A 16654-nucleotide genomic window follows, 5' to 3' on the forward strand; every position below is an offset into this window, starting at 1 on the left:
TGTCTGAAGTGACTTGGGTTTTGTATTTCCAAGGTAGCAACCCTAGATGGAGCAATAAATACTCTTTTCTGGCAACGTTTTTCTCCTTAAGATGGCAGCTTGCATCCCATTATTTTTAAGGTAGCCCACTGAAGCTGACTGTTGAGACGAAACCACAAGGAAGTGCTGAAAACAGTTCCTAGGTAAAACACACCAGGATTTCCCACCAGGCTTGTATAACAGTAGAGGTTTAATCCTTCCCCAAAAGATATGTCTTTCTACATCTTTCTTGAGACTCTGTTCCAACCAGTAAAAGATGGGTCATTCAGAATTAAAAAAAAAAAAAAAAAAAAAAAAAAAAAAAAAAAAAAAAAAAAAAAAAGAGAGAGAGAGAAAACAGACATGGCTCTTTGCAGTTTGCAGTCCTGATAGAACAGCCTCCTCAGCCTCTGGGGGATCAGGTAACAATGGGGTTTGATAATACTGCCGGAGTTTATTTGAGGGATGTTGACAAGCCTAATTGCTTGGCAGCTCTGAGCAGCTGTAGGGCCCCTGGCTGGTCTGGGGGGGGAGGAACATTAACTCCTGGTTTGCCTGTGGGGTTCTTCATCACAGCCAGAACACTGCCTGAGAGGGCTACTGTGACACCAGGCTGTGAGAAACACTCTGAGAAAGCATTTGAGTTGTGGGAAGTGACTGAGAAAGATACTGAGAGCATGTAAGAGTAGTAGAAGAATGGATAATGTATTTTAAGTGGATAGCAGGTCCAGAAGTGGCCTTTCTGCATCTGTCCCCTGCACATTTAAAGTAATGTGCAGCAGTGCCAGTTCTTGCAATGGAGGCTTTTTCCTGTGTTATCCAGATAGTTGCCTGAAAAAAAAAAAAGGCCAACAAAGGCAAAAACCAAATCATTTTTCTAACAGAGACAATGAGTGAACTCCCCTCAGCCGTCTCTCCATCATTTATTTCTACTTTTCACTGAACTTTGACTTTTAAAGCAATTTCTACTGAGAAACAGAAGTGAATGGGGAAACATAACCAACATCATCATTGCTGACTGTGATACAAAACACTGCAGATGTGAGAATTTGCATCATTTCCACTCTGTGTTCTACCCTACTGAAAATGGGTCATTTGCAAGTCTAGCAGCAGGTATATAGCTGTAACATAGCAGGGTAAAGTTGTTTTGGGAGTTTCAATCATGTATTTCCAGATTATTTTAGTGAAAGTGAAGTCCCCATTTTGCATTATAGCAGTGGTTTTGCAAACAATGTCGTTATCTGATGTGGAAAATAAAACACACAATTGTGCAATTGTTTTGGAACACAATAAAACTGCCATTCCCATTAGGCAGTGACCATTTGATACAGAAATCCCTGAATTATGTCTTAAAATTCTGGATTAGTTCTTGGCATTCCACCCTTTCATGGCTTGTGCTAGCAGAAGACTGAATAGCCAGAATTTTAGCAGAAACCAAGAAGTCTGCATCTCTTCACCATCACTGCCAAAAGGTCTGCATGGTGCTAGCCACAATACCTTCTTCGTAAAAATTTGGCATGCAAGGGCTGCTCTAAGTCAGCCCACTTGGCACAACCACCCCAGGCCCAAAGGATTTCTGGGATTACTGTCTTTCAGAGAGACCCCAGCTGTGGCATACAGTGTTATGACTTCTCCCTGCCATGTACATAAGCTGTCCACATATCTACCTGGTCCAAAACATGCGTGCCATATCTTAGGTAAGTGCCAAAAGGAAGCATATTCTTTCTCTTCATTATTAATCGATTCTCCTCCTTGATTTCATATTTATTTAAGCATTTAAAGTAGTTCTGAACACATGCCTACAACATTTCTTCATCAAATCAGGAATTTCAAGTCTGTATCATCTGTATGCTTTGCACATAAGAAAGATTTTATTTTTACTGATACTTGGGCTTTAGTGCAAGTGTTTCTAAACATGAGATAGAACCCCTAGGAGATCTCTGAGTTATTTCTAAGGAATGCCTAAGAAAAGTGTACTGCAAATAGTTATATTTTCTTTTGTAAGCACCTAACATTCAGCAGCAACATTCCCAGTGGTTACAAATCAGAAAGCTGTTGAGAGCTCCTGCTTCAGTGTATCCTTTCTGGGAATGTTAACTCAGACACGCCAGTCGAAAAGATGACTCCCTGAGCTCTGAGAACACTGAAAGCTTCCTTTGCACAACTCATGTGACTTCTTTGTGTTTGTCATTTGGCTTGGATCAGTGAATCCCACACAGTGCATCGTTTCTGATAGGAATGGCCAGAAATGCTTATATATCAATCCACACCGTCCGCTATTCAGGGAATATTTTGGCCACACCTCTCTTCGGTGCAGACCTTTGGATTTTTCCTTTGGTTATTTGCAATGTTGACTTTCATTTTCTTGGCAATGTGTAAACTCTGAATAGGAGAAAGCTATTTTTAGCTGTACATCAACACATTAAAAGCAAATAATTCCCAGTATCCATAAATGAGCTAAAGTATAGGAAGATTTTACATAGCTAGTAAAGTCAAGTTGCTTTTACAGGCTTTAATGGCTAGCAAACTGTTCATTTAGCATTGTAAAGTAAAAAATACCCTCCTATCCCTTTTAAATAGTCTCTCCTTTCATCACTTCTATCACAGAAGAATACTTTGTCTTTGTTTACTAGGTGCCTCGTCCTCTTAGAGTGCTCAGAGGATTGATAAAAGCTAATCAGTTCCAGCATTTAAGATACAGTAAATGACACAGTTACCATCTGTGTATTAATGTACATCAAGGTGATTAATTTGATTTTCTTCCAGCTCAGTGAAAAAGAGCACAGTAAGGTAAAAGGGGCCCTGGATTCCCAATGAGTATTTTCTCCTGCATATTTTTTCCACCTGAGATGGTTTTACCTTTTTATTTTTATTTTTTTTTTAATGCAGCTCTTAATTCCAGGCCACCCCAGAGCATGGCATGAGCCACCCAAAATGGCATTTATACCAAGATATCAGAGAGCCACAGCACTCTACCCGCAGTGTCCATGTGATTTCCAGGGCACAGTAAAAGCCTGCAGTGCTGTGTAGTGCCTTGAGGACTCTGACATGAGCTCTACATTAAAAGTAATGCTTACTTCTAGTCCCTTAGGCCACAAACAGCTTTGTTCCTAAGTGGCATGTTAAGGACAAATAACTGCTTGAAACATTTCCAGGTAAATACTTAGAGACAGCACTAATTTGAAAGACCAGAGATTTGCTCAAAAATAACCTGAACACCTGTGTAGAGATCCTTTACCTGGCCTTTTTTCCTAATGCAATTTGGAGTAAGTTGTGGATGCCCCATCCTTGGGAGGGATCAAGGCCAGGATGGATGGAGCTCTGAGCAACCTGATCTAGTGGGAGGTGACCCTGCCCATGTCAGGGGGGTTGGAACTGGATGGTCTTTAAGGTGCCTTCAAACTCAGTCCATTCTGTGGTTCTATGATTTGCAATTCTTCATTTCAGTTGATTCATCCAGACAATGGGGACCACCATAACAACTCCTGCAACAGCCAGGGACCACTCCAGCCTTCATTTTCTGGTGCTTAAGAAGGCCCTTAAAGGTATGTGGTTGAATAACAACTGGAGTTTTATTCTGTCATTAATTCACCCTTTGGCCTTGAGCATGTTATTTACATTCCTGATATCTTGAGTGAAATTGTTAAAGGCAAAGGGGGATGGATGGATGGATGGATGGATGGATGGATGGATGGATGGATGGATGGATGGACAGGCCACACACTCCTTCCTAAGCAGGACAGCCCATTACAGTTTCCCTCTGCAAACATAGGAAAGGGATAGCTTTAAATGGACCCAGCAGGGCCAAGCGAGCATCACAGTCTGCCTGCAATCCCCCCATTTCCCGGCTCTCCCAAAGTCGCTTAAACGCTTCGGAGCAAGGAGCTTGCTCCAAATGACGCTCGTGTCCCTCCGAACTAGTTCGTGTCGCTGCCAGCAGATGTCAGCAAGCGATAATAAAACGCAGCCCCGAGCCTCGCAGCAGAGCGTGAATTTGGGGTTGCCTGCACCCAACCTGCCCTGGGACCCCGAGGCATCCGAGCCATCCCATCGCCCATGGCATCCCCACCCAGCGCAGGAGCCACGACCACCTGCAGCCACCTTCCAGCTGCTTTCTGTTGACGTGATCCCCTCCTAAAACCATCCAGGAATGAGGGAAAATGCCGTGATGCCAAAACCCGGCAACCTGGCGAAAGAAAAACAAACCCAACAGGACACGGGAGCATCAGGCCACCCGGGCCGGGGGAAGACAGCAGGGCTGGTACTTTCCCACTAATAAATGAAATGTGCCCAAAGCACCAGTGCTGGGAAGCCCTCGCTGGCACCTCTTGTTTTGCCACGTACAAATAGCCAGTATGTCACTGGATCTGCTGACAAGCCGCTGCTAAGAGCAGACAAAATAACAACAAAACCAAACCGTAAAGCTCCATCCCCAAACTCTCACTGTACAGGTTTAAGAATCGCCTCAAGTGGTGAAAATAGCACCACAGCAATCCCCATTAATGGTGCTTATATAACTGTGACATGCTTTTATATAGGTAAAGGTTTAGGTTTTAGTATGGCCAGAGCCAGAAGTGGAAATGGAATGCCTTCAACTCAATACTGATCCTCTTCACAACCTCAAATAGATCTGCTGACACTTCTCACAAACACTATTTAATGTAAGGAGGAAGTTTCATTTCAGGACTTTTTATCAGCTGTTGGGTATAAGAGCAGTTTAGTTCTTACTGTGGTTTTAGTGCTCCAGGCAGAAAAACAGATCCCAGAAAAACATCCTGCAAGTTATTTGCTGTCTACTGACTCAATCCTGGCCTCACAGCAATTTGCTGACTACTGCCTCAATCCTGGCCTCACTAGCAGGAATAAGGGTGAGGCAGAAAATTCTAATTCTTTGTGCACTTCTTGATGAACAACTCATCCCCTCATCAAGGAAACTGGAGCTCTGTGAGTGTTGTAAATTGCTGTCCATTTGCTACAGGAGGTTGAAGCAAAGTATCACAATTAAGCTTGGAGAAATCTGTGTTTGCACCGAGCCCTGGAGGCTTTCAGGAAAGCAGAATGAAATCAATGTCCTGCAGCTGAAGTTTTGAGTGAACCACCGAGCCCTGGAAGCAGACAGGTCAGCACAGACCAAGAGGCAGTGCTGGGTTTAAATCTTCTTTGTGGCTCCTTGGAGAAATATATACTTTTCTCACTCAGGGCCACACATCAAGTTGTTACTCAGATTTCCAGCCTTTACAGGAAGACTGGGAGGCATCTGATAAAAGCAAACAGATTACAGGAGCATTTGGTTAAAAAGCAATTAAGGAAACTTTTTAATAGAATTAAAAGACATTCAAGTAACATCATCTGGCTTGGTACCTTTTGCGTAACTCTTTCCTTGTTATTGGACTTTCTTTTCAAGTCTTAACTATCCACAAAGAAATCTTTCTCACATAGTTCAACCCTCATACTTCACTGAATGTGTCTGCCTGCACTGGATAATTTACATTTTTTGGCCCTGGTTTGAAACCCATTTCAGGTGGTTTGGAATTATCTGAGCCTGAAAATGGATTGGAACCTATGCAGAAAAATATGAGTATGCAAAGGCTTTGCCAGTTCTGTCCCAGCTGTCTGAATTGTCACCAAGCACAGAAAATACTGTCCCCAAAGGAACTGCTCCTTGATATTTATAGGCTGCTAAAGTGAAGCAAGAACAAACTCCTCTACCCTGGTCCTCTCAGGGAATTCTCCAGGCAGGCAGTACTTCATCTATGCTCAAACTAATGAAGAAGATGAATAAGAAGATGTAGATTCACTAGTGCAAATTCTAGGTGATGTTAGCAAGTTGTAAGAAATTCCCTACTCATAACCTATGTATGGAAGGAATACAGGGGAAATAAACAATGTAGAGATGGGGCTGGAGATCATCTAGAGATACCTGTGCACTGGATTTAAGTCCCTTTGAATGGACCAGAAAGTCTAAAGCACAGGTTACAGAAGCTCCAGAAAGACCTAGAGTTTCAAGACTAAAGGATGTAAGAACACTGCTGAATAAGATTTATAATATAAAAGTTGGAAATCAAGAAAATTAGGTTTCAAGATCACTTTATGCTATCTTACTTCTTATTAATTTCAGCAGCTGATTCTTCAGGTTCCTATGGTACAGTAATAAAAATTCACCCAAAGCCAAAAGATATCACTACCATTAATGTTTACCTCACTGAAACCCGGCAGAACATGCTCCCACGGAGCTTAGCTTGGTATTTTCTTTTATGCTACATTGCTATTGCTACAGTAACCCCAAGAAGACATGAGACCAAGGGTGTTTGCACAGGTGTATTTGTTATTGCAGGGTTTCTCCCAAGGGCTGCAGCTCGGAGGAGTGAATACAGGTGTGGGAGGCCAGCAGGACCTGACACGGCTTCCTGTCATCCCACCCTCTCCCCCCTGCGCTTTACTTTCCTACAAAAATACACTTGGACTATTTACTGCAAAACTCAGCAAGGGAGGCTCTAATCTGAGAGGTTTACTGGTGCCAGTGTGAGATTTTCCACTGGGTTTCCACAGGGTTCAGATCCAGTCCTGAGGTTGTTATTCACCTATCCATCTTGTTTGCTGTAAACTTAAGCATGTACTTACAGGATGAAAACAGGTGTTTCAATTCTGTGCCTAAACAAAGAAGCATTTAAATGAGTACTTAAATGATTTGTGGAACTAAGGCTTGGAAACCCCCAATTTCTCCTCTCCTCAGCATAAAGAAAGAATTGACAAATCACATGAGAAGCTAGTCATGAGGACTACCTGGAAGGAAATTCAGGGAGGACAAAAGTAAAAAAAAAAAAAAAAAAAAATTAAAAAAATAAAATTAAAAAATAATAAAAAAGAGAAACAAATCCAAACCTCTTTTCCAGCACTTCATTCTTACAGAAAATATCTACAGCTTCCAGAAGAATTTAATCTATTTTCCAGCATCCACCAGAATAACAGTCCTTCTCAAAACACCAGCACAGATGCAACATCAGATGCGATGTTCTGACAGTGCAGGAAACAACCTTTGCAGTCCAGCAGGAAAAAGGTCAGATCCTCTTTTCCCTCTTTCTGCTCAGAGAACCCTCAGAAAATGCTGCTGTAAGAACTCTGCTCAGGTGTGAACACTTACCCTGTCCCATGGCTGTTTTTCTCTCAGCATGAGGAGATGGACCTACCTCAGCTAGTAAAGCTCTGAGCCCAGTCAATGCCTGGAATCATAGTGCAGAATGTTCAATATATTCTTTTCTAAATATCTGATTCTTAGCTTAAATGTCATATTCCTTCTTCTTTAATTACAGATATAACCTGGAACTATGAGTTATTTCTCCAGTGCAGAATCATAAATTTTAATTTTTTTAGTGGGATGTTTGTTACCAAGAGGAAGAATTTCAGCATTTCACACAGTTCCCTAACTTTTTACCCTCTCTTCACACTATTCAGGCCTCTCACTGTTCCTTTCTTTGTCTTGCCAGATTTCTTGTTCAATGACTCCATTAACTCTGATGGAAAGTTCTTTCAGCTGTTTTCCTCACTGCTGCTCTATTTTTTTTTCCAGACAAAACAAGGGTACATCTCAGCTGCTGAAGCACTGTTCCCAGCAGCCACTATATCCAGGAAGGCAGGCATTTAGGAGGCATTTATGCAATGCCCCCTCTCCTGTGGAAAAGGAGGCACCCCTGTGTTTCTTCATTTTTTCCCAAGGGTTACCAGAAGTCTGTCATGACTTCTGTCCCCACCTCTCTGTGACCACTCTGGTGTCATCCTGAGCCCCAGCCCCAGCTCAGGAAGGGTGAGCACAGGTCTTTTGGGAATCCCAATGCCCTGTTTGTGTGCTGAGGGGAAATAACTCCATGTGCCATAAGACGTGGAATTTTATGATTGTAAGCAATTTTAGAGGGAATCCAACAGAACCATGAATGGCAAACTTGGGTACATGAATGGCTGCTTTGGGTACAGTAATATTTTCCATCAAGAAGTTATTATCAAATGGATGGAGGTACTGGTATTGCTGTCTTGATCCTGATACTGCACACTCCTCTTAGATTTTATTTGTGCTAAGCAACAATCCAAACACCTTTTTGGCTGTGTTTTAGGAGGCAGTACAGATTCAACATGCACTTTTGAATCTAAAGCAATAAGGAAAAATATTACTTGTGATAACTGTAACCCCACTGCAAAGGAATGCTTGAGAGATTGTAATATTTACCAGAAAGGTGGGTTTTTTGAGAAAACTGTGGCCTGAACTGAAGCAGGATCAAAGAGGGAAGACATCAACACTCATTGAGGCATTGAGATTTATATCATAAATCTGACATAAACTGGAATTTACCTAAGGGTCTGAAGAAAAAACAAATAACTCCTTAGAGCAAAGCTGCTCTTTCATCCCATCCTCTCTTCATCCCATGTCATAGTCAGTTCTGTGATCCCTGAACAGATATTTTTAAAAATATGTTCTTCAAACTGTTTATATAAAAATTAACATTTAAAACTTGGAAGAAAATGCAATTTTCTATGATTATACTCCTTGTAGAATCTTAGACAGCTTTAAAATTATCAAAGGTGTAGTGAAATATAAACAGCTACATCAGTGCCATGACTGTGCGTCTGTCTAAAGATTACAAATGAAGGTAGAACGTATCCATAAAAATATGGATTATGGACTCATTCTTCTAGAGGACACCCAGCTTCTTCAAATTTCATTAAGTGTTAGACTGTGGTACTCTTACCAGTTTCAAGTGATGTCTTAATTATTCATTCCAATGGGCTAATTCAAAGAACTGGTTATTATGCAGCTTGAAAAAAGGTATCACAATCTAACCTTAAAAGCTGAGTGCTCTCAATGCACACTAGTACCAGGCTCATTGCCAAGAAAATTAATGTTGGACTTTTGAGGCAAATAATATTCATTGTTTTACACAAATTATATTTTCTACCAAAATCATATGAGAAATTTCTTAACTTATAGACTGAATCCTCTGAGAGGAGGGGAAAATATCTCCCGTTTCACTGCCTAAGTGTCTGTTCCATTTAAAGGATATTAGCTAGCCAAATGAAAAATGCATGAATCAATCAGCAACAAGGACCTTGATCTCCAAATGAGACAATGCTGAGCTTTGAGATTTATGGTCTTGCTTCCAGAATTCCATTATTTGGAGGAACAACAACAATAACAATGGGAGATGACATCAGAATAATGCGTGTTCTTCTTTTCTTTTCCTTTCCTGTTGATCACAAGATGCTGACTTTGTGTCATTCACCCCTGTCAAATGAGTAAATGTGCAGTGCTTTAAAACCTCACCAGATGCACGCTGGGTTCAAAATAAAATGAGAATATCTTGAATGGAAGAACATTACTTCCACTTACATTTTGCACTGCTAATTAGTTTTTCCACAGAGCAATTAGCTTTTTCTTCCCTTTTGCCTTTATTTCTTCTGCAAACAGAACTTCTTTTGATTTTTGAACAGAGAAAACATATCATTGGGAGTCATACTGCACTGGTGTAAGGCAGACAAGGCTTTAATTCTAACCCCTTGTGATTCTTGTTTTCTTTTCCCTATAAAACTGCAGTTGCCCCTTGATTAGATAATATCTGCAGTGGGTGAACTTCCTTCAGACAGTGCCTGGCAAGACCTGCCATAAGAGGCTTAAATGCTTCTGCCATAATACCAAAAGTGAGAGAAGGAAAGGAGGGGTTTATTTACTTGAGGAAGCAAGAGGTAGTCTCATTAGCACAATCTGGACACAAGAACATTCACAGCTTATTGTATCTTATAATGAAAACATGCACGCATTTGAAATTTGATGCATACATATGAAAGTAACTGTAAAGATCAGACTAAAACTCAGCCCTAAACTCTCTTTAGATGAGGGGATTTAGAATTTGTTCAGTGCCTTATCTTGCATGAGCTCCTTTCTGGGGTTGTCTCCCTTCTGCAATTATCATGGCACAGTTCAGCCAGCAAGGCAGGAAGGAAAGGTAAAGGATATATCAGAGATAGGAATGCCCTTTCTACCTTACTTCAGTAACTTACAGGTTATCCAAATCCTTGATATAATTTTAGGACACATCAAGCTAACCAGGTAAACCTCTTCCCCTGATGACATGATCCTCATTTGGGATGACAGTGAGTTTAATACAGAATACAGTTAGGGAGGTAAAGAATTGAATCACTCGAAATTTCTTCACCTTTCAGGAGTAACATCTGCAATGAAAATGGCATCCACGATGAAATCACAGCCCTGTATACCAACCTTTGTATAGAAAAAGGTAAATTCCGGTGTTTAACTTCAAAACCAACAACTTCATGGTTGACATGGAATCTCTTCTCAGCAACTTTGTGCATTCCCTTACAAATAAATCAGCACAGAACATTATTCAACTCATTTAACTAGCAGAGAGAAAACCCCTCCAAAGAAATTGTAGGTGCTCTCCAACAGAAAACAATGCCTACTGGGGTGCCATCTCCAGTAACACGAGCAAAAAAATACACCTAAAACATGGACCTGAGGTAAATGTAGTAATGGAACTACTAGTAAATCACTACTATATTACTGTGAAAAAGGGAAAGTGCTCATCACTGAACTGCAGAAGTGGTGTTGTTTGTAGCCATGAATGTATTGTGTGATCTTGTTCTTAGGAGAGAGATCCAGTGTGCCACAGTCAGAACAGCCTTCCATTCTTGGTAAGGAATCCACACTTCCTAGCAGGAACATGAATTAAACCAAGAACCATTTCTTCTTCAGATTATTTAAACTAATATTTTAATTCCCTTTCAGCCTCTATATGCTTATCACTTACTACTGTTACGTTTGCTTTCCCAGAGGAACATCTGTTCACCACCTCAGGATACATTTTACAAAATGTATGATGAAGACTATGAGGAGAAAGCAACTGCTTTCTGTACTTCTGACATGATACAAAAGCTGCCAACACAGGAATTCCTCACTGGCTTGGGTAAGTTTAGAACTAGACAATTTTTCACACAAGATTTATGTTTAAAAAAGACAATGGAAAACAGCCAGGGGAAAATTTGGAAAATATGGTGGCTAAGAAACCATCTGGCATGGAAAATATTCATTTTAATATTAAAAATATCAGATTTTTATTTTTTTTTTAAAGGCAGGCATCCATTTTGTATACTTTGAGTAAGTTGTTATGATTATTCATATATCATCATTACTGGGGGTGCTTGCTTAACAAGAAATTCTTATGTTTTCAGAGTTCAGTTGCTCCTGCTGTTTTATAGGATCAGTTTGCTGAGACCAGCAGTCCTCAGGTCATTTATTTCAGACAAACCAACCTCTCCCTGTCTGGCCACTGCTGCTGTCCTGAGTGATGTGGCCATATAGAAGGCACTTCAATGTAGGACATCATGGCATTGTCTGGAGCTGCTTAGTTGATGACTCAGTCCCATTTCCAGGGAAATTAGTGACAGAAAAAAACCCTTCTTTGTACCTCGTACATACCCTGGTGAATCATGTTTTGGAGAGAGGATAAGGGAATGGACTGTACTTAAGCTCAAAATTAACCTGTAACCTTAAAAAAGAAGATCCCCGGGCTTTATGGCCTGGAGGAATTAGAAAGTTTGTACATCTTTGAGAAGAAAAACACAACTCAGTGTGAGGGGAAACAGTAAATGCAAGCAGATACTAGTTCCCATTTTGTGGGAGAGTCTACCTTTTTGACATTGTCCCTGTTCAGAAGCAGAATAAAATTCCTTCACAATTTTTCCTTGAAGTTAAGTGCTAACAGAGAAAAGTATTTAAGATTAACCCAAATGCTTTGCTTTGACTTTGAAAATTTTAAAGTGTCTGAATTAAAATAAATTTTGAAATTAAAATAAAAATCTAACATCTTTAATTTGATCAGGTATTTTTTTTACGTTTTTCTTGTAATCAGATTTCAAGGAGGTAACATTTTCCATATAAAGTTTTCCTGAAAAGTTCCTGACAGGCAAGGAAAATAACTGGGCACAGGTACCACAGAGTTTTTAAAATACACCCCATTGCAGCAGATAACTGTATGTACAATAAGGCTTTGACTGTGCTGTTATAACTTGCTCTCAGCACAGTTTCTTTACCTGCCTTTGTTGCTCCAAATTAGACTGCTAATCTGAAGGAAGGGTCCTTGTGGTCCTGTGATGACACTCCTTTATTTATCAAGAGATGCCCACTGAAAGAAAAAAAAAAAAAAAAGGTGACCTCAGTGGCCTCCTGCAGATGGAGGAATCTGGAGATCTGAAGTTAGGTTTCCCATTTCAGCAACATACTGTGCTAACTTACAGTGGCTCTTCTGTTAGCTAAGAGCATCACCCAGCTTCCAGCACGGCTACAGCTGCAGGGAAGGACTGGCAGCTAACACACTGATGAGTAAGTATCTATTGAGATTCACTCATTACTATTAATTTCCCCACTGCTTCCAACTGATTCAGGAACTACTTATGGAAATTCTTCTTCTTCTGTCTCGCTGAAATCCAGCGCTGTTGCTGTCAAACCTGCCAACAGGCGCAGCAATGCTACTGTGATAAAATAAGTCCAATTCCATCCCAATCTTGCTTTCCTAGGGAAGAACAGAACTCATTAAATAATTATCAACTGTGACAAGAAAGTAGCTGGCCAAACACTTGCTGCTAATCTAGGCATGACAGCAGGACTATACCTTTCAAAGCAGTAATTAGTTAGATGAACAACAACATAAGTACCAGACAATGACACGGAAAGGACTGTCCCTAAAGGACAGATCCATTATTCGTAGGGTTCAGTGTTTGTTTGACTTATGAATGTTATTTTGCAGTATAAAATTACATTTCTCCTCTGCTGCCTTTCTCATTGTTTTCTGCACAGTCTATGGAAGAAGGCAGAGAGAAAATCTGGAGCTGAAGCCATGAGAGAGCAGGTGGCAGAAGCTCTGCAAGTCCTTCCTTACATTCATGAAATGAGGGTGGGTGGATAGATCTCACAGTAGGGCACCACCATCAGCCTGCACCCCCTGTCTTGTGTGGATAAGAAATCTGGTACTTGCACTCTGCCCATGTTTTATGCTTGGACTGCTACTCACCCAGTACAGATTTATAGATTAGGTCTGGTAGTCCTCATGACTTTCCTTTCTCAACAGGGCAGGCTCTTTGGTGGTGTAAATTGGTGTAGCACAATAGAAGCCATTGTAATAATACAGATTTATCCACAACACACACCAAAGCAGCAGTAAGTGCCAGAGGTGTTGTCCTACCAGCAAAAAGAGAGCACAAGCCCAAACTGCTACCATTGAATGTGGAAAGCAGGATTACAATCACACGTAGAGTCAAAGCTGAAATTACACCCAGCCAAACTTGTTTTCAACTGGACTGTTCCAGTGCTTAAAGTTAAGTATACACATAAGTGTTTGCAGGATTAAAGCCTTGGTTTGTAATGACAGAGCAAATCCAAATAGAGATGGATTAGCTGGCAAGGGGCAGGTGAGGTGGTCAAAGGCACATGCAGTTCATCATATGGCTCTGTAATTTACTACGCGATTATCACAACTACATATTTGGTGTGGGGATATAGATATACATGCACACATGTATACACAGAGCCAAACTTTATTGGCACAGAGGCCCCACAGTCGTTTCAAATTTAGACTCTGGGCTGCACTTGTTCCAGGACTGTGTGTCTATTGCCAACACACTGAAGCGCCTCAGGCTTCAGTCTGATTCTTTGTTTGCTTGCCCATTAAAGTTCTTATCCCACACTCCCTTTTGGCAGAAAATTTTGTTATTTCTGCTTTATGCTGGCCTAGGCCCTTCTCTTGCCTCTGTTCCTATTAACCTATAGCAGTGACAGCCAGGAGCAAACTGAAGCAGCTGGTTGGAGATGCTACTATCAGACTAAGAAACAGCTGCTGTGCAGAGGGGCCACCCTGAAAAACTTCTATTGCAGCATTGCTGGGCTGTACTTTGGCCATTGCAGTTGGGGAATTGGGGAAAGAGAGCACTTTCATTTTCAGATATTTAATTGCTGAAAAATGTAGGGGTGTGTGCAGCATCTTTATTGGATGTCACACAGAAGTAATGCTTTCCAGGTATTTTTTGGCACTTCACATCATTATCCTCTTACTGCCAGCATGGAATGGCCCCATGTTGCAACTCAGTGTGCAACTGACTTCCAATTTTTCTGTTTAAATTAATATTTACCAGTTGGTTATTTTTGGCAGAATTTTTTTGATAGCACTGATTCAAAACAAATAGCCAAATTCTGTCCTTGGTTACAGCCTATGACATTTGGAGTTAACTCCACTTTTACCAATGCCACCAAGGACAGCCACCGTCCTTTTCCTGCCTTTTTATAGCATGACCTTTGCTCTGTACTTACCTTTAGATAAGAGTTGGGCTGCAGTTTTAACTTTGAATAAGTTGGGATACAGCATTGAGTAGAGCTCCAAAATGTATTGATTTGGCACTCCTCTAAGATATTTAATAGTCCCTGCACCTTACCCTTCAGCAACCGGTCACTTCAGAATACCATTGTGTATGTGCAGAAGAAGCTCTTGCAAAAGCACTACTAATTAGACCTTTGCTATCAGCCAAAAAAAATAATGACTGGAGTACTTTTGTATCCATCAAAAATTGTGTGGATTAATCAATTCAGTCTTATTTTAGTTATTTCTAAACTACAGCTGTAGCAGAGTCACTGACCAGGACAAAGGACCTACACCATAATTTGAATAGACTCAGAGCAAGTGAGGTACTCGAGGAAGCTGCACAGAATTTTCTGCATGTCCTGCTGCATGTTTGCCTCCACACCTCTGTAAATGTGCAGCATGCCTGAGTCTGGGATATTGATATGAATAAAAACCTCGGCTATGTGTACAGAAAAGCTATAAAATGGCATGGCAGTGCCTGTGTAATTGGCATGTGGGCCTAAGAACTGTTGCATTTGACTCACATTAAGAGCTATACTTCGAACCACATTCCTGTTTGTCATCTTAGGGGTGGGAAAATGTCGAAAGAACAAAGTCAGCCACCAAGGCTGCCAAGCTAAGTTTGCTGTGACATTGATAAATATTCAAGCCAATGTCTTTCAAATGTTATTGTGAATCACCTTTCCCTCCTTCCTTCCCCTGCTTCAGTCATCTTGCTGGCTCAGAATATTCACCTTTGTCTCAGACCTCAGCTGCCTTCACTTTATTGCATATGATTGCTATTGTCTTTGTCTCTTTTATCCGCTTCACTGTGTCTCATTTTCCTAAAGTATCTGGCACCCACTTTTCCATAACACTGTTCCTTTGTTTCAGGAAAACATAATTTCAGGAGGCAGCAGAAATACAGTTCCAAAGGCCACAGGGTGACATCCTCTCTCACCTGATCTTTATTCATATCGGGGTTTAATGGTACTTTTTTTTTTCCATTTCTCAAGCACCCTGCAACACCCTTCCTCCCTGACAGGAAGGCACATTTTATTTCTCATAAAAATGCTTTCCTACCAATCTTCTGTTCTTCAGAAGTTTCAGAGACCTGTCTGTTAAATGCTGGTTTTCTCATGTGGATGGACCTGTTGACCTGGTTGTGGTTTATTACTGTTTTGACACTTTTTTCTCCTTCCTAGATTTGGAATAACTTAGACCCTTTTGTCATTTCCAATTCCTGTCATATTGGCTTCAGCAGCAATCTTCCCAAATTCTGTTTTGAACACTGTGGTAGGAACAATTGAGAATTCTAAATATCTGAGCTGATTGTCTTTCTAAAAGTAATATTTTTAACATAATACCATTAATCTTGTGTTTGGGGCTCATATATAATCAACCTGCCCCGGATATCATCAACACCAAAAAAAAAAAAAAAAAAAAAAAAAAAAAGGTACTTTCTCTCATTTCTACCAACTCAGGAACTCAGGCAAGGATGCCTGATGCTGTTATGCTGTCCTTTTTGTACACTTTCTTAGCTCCCTGGTGCACTAAAAAAGGGCCCTCAGTCCATTGAAATAATACAAAACCTCAGTTGCTGATGGTAGTGGTATGTGATTTCCTGTGTACGTTTTACACCAGAAGGTACAGTGCCTATTGTACGTCCCCATTTAGAACTCAAACACAATGGCTCATGCAGCTGCATGGTGACCTGCCAATAAAGTTTAAGACAGCATAGACTTCCACATGAATCTGCAGATTAATGAGAGAGAGAACTATCTTCTTTTTTCCCCACAAAAGGCTACTCGTGCATTCAGAATGTGCTGCAGACTAAAACCAAAGTTCAGCTCGCCACAGGAGTAGAGAGAGAAGAAACACGCACAGGATACACTCGGAAACAGCCCAGCCCTTATGGAAAACTCCTGTGGAATTTAACACAAAACGATACGCTTTCTACAGCCTTTTTTTTTTTTTTTCCCTACCATCCTATATCTCAGATACCTCTTCTATTAAATTCTATACAATGGCTCAAAAAACTTCATATAAAAGATATAATGCTCCATAGGTTTTAGAGTAATTTTATAGTGTTCTGTTACATTTCTATAGGACCCCCTTGTTTCTATTCCAATTATGCTATCCAGAACTTTTCATAAAAGGCCTATCTTATAACAGGCCCTTTCCCTCTCTTTCTGTTTTCCTTTAACAAAATGTGTAGAGAGATATACATCACAAGGAGTGTTTCT

General features: G+C 40.6%; 2 long non-coding RNA genes across 2 annotated transcripts; one reads left to right on the forward strand and one right to left on the reverse strand.

Moving 5' to 3' along the window:
* Window positions 1-1781: 1781 nt before the first annotated feature.
* On the reverse strand, window positions 1782-7149 carry LOC147655034 (uncharacterized). Its single transcript, XR_015283713.1, has 3 exons — window positions 6926-7149; window positions 6698-6801; window positions 1782-5275 (listed from the first exon to the last, which is right to left on the reverse strand). It is a non-coding gene; the product is annotated as an uncharacterized LOC147655034 (long non-coding RNA).
* LOC111926659 (uncharacterized) lies at window positions 6770-11896 on the forward strand. Its single transcript, XR_015283712.1, has 5 exons — window positions 6770-6828; window positions 6912-7075; window positions 10225-10298; window positions 10853-10985; window positions 11251-11896. It is a non-coding gene; the product is annotated as an uncharacterized LOC111926659 (long non-coding RNA).
* Window positions 11897-16654: the final 4758 nt, after the last annotated feature.

This window comes from Cyanistes caeruleus, chromosome 2 (assembly GCF_971803275.1).
Source record: "Cyanistes caeruleus chromosome 2, bCyaCae1.hap1.1, whole genome shotgun sequence".
NCBI lineage: Eukaryota > Metazoa > Chordata > Aves > Passeriformes > Paridae > Cyanistes > Cyanistes caeruleus.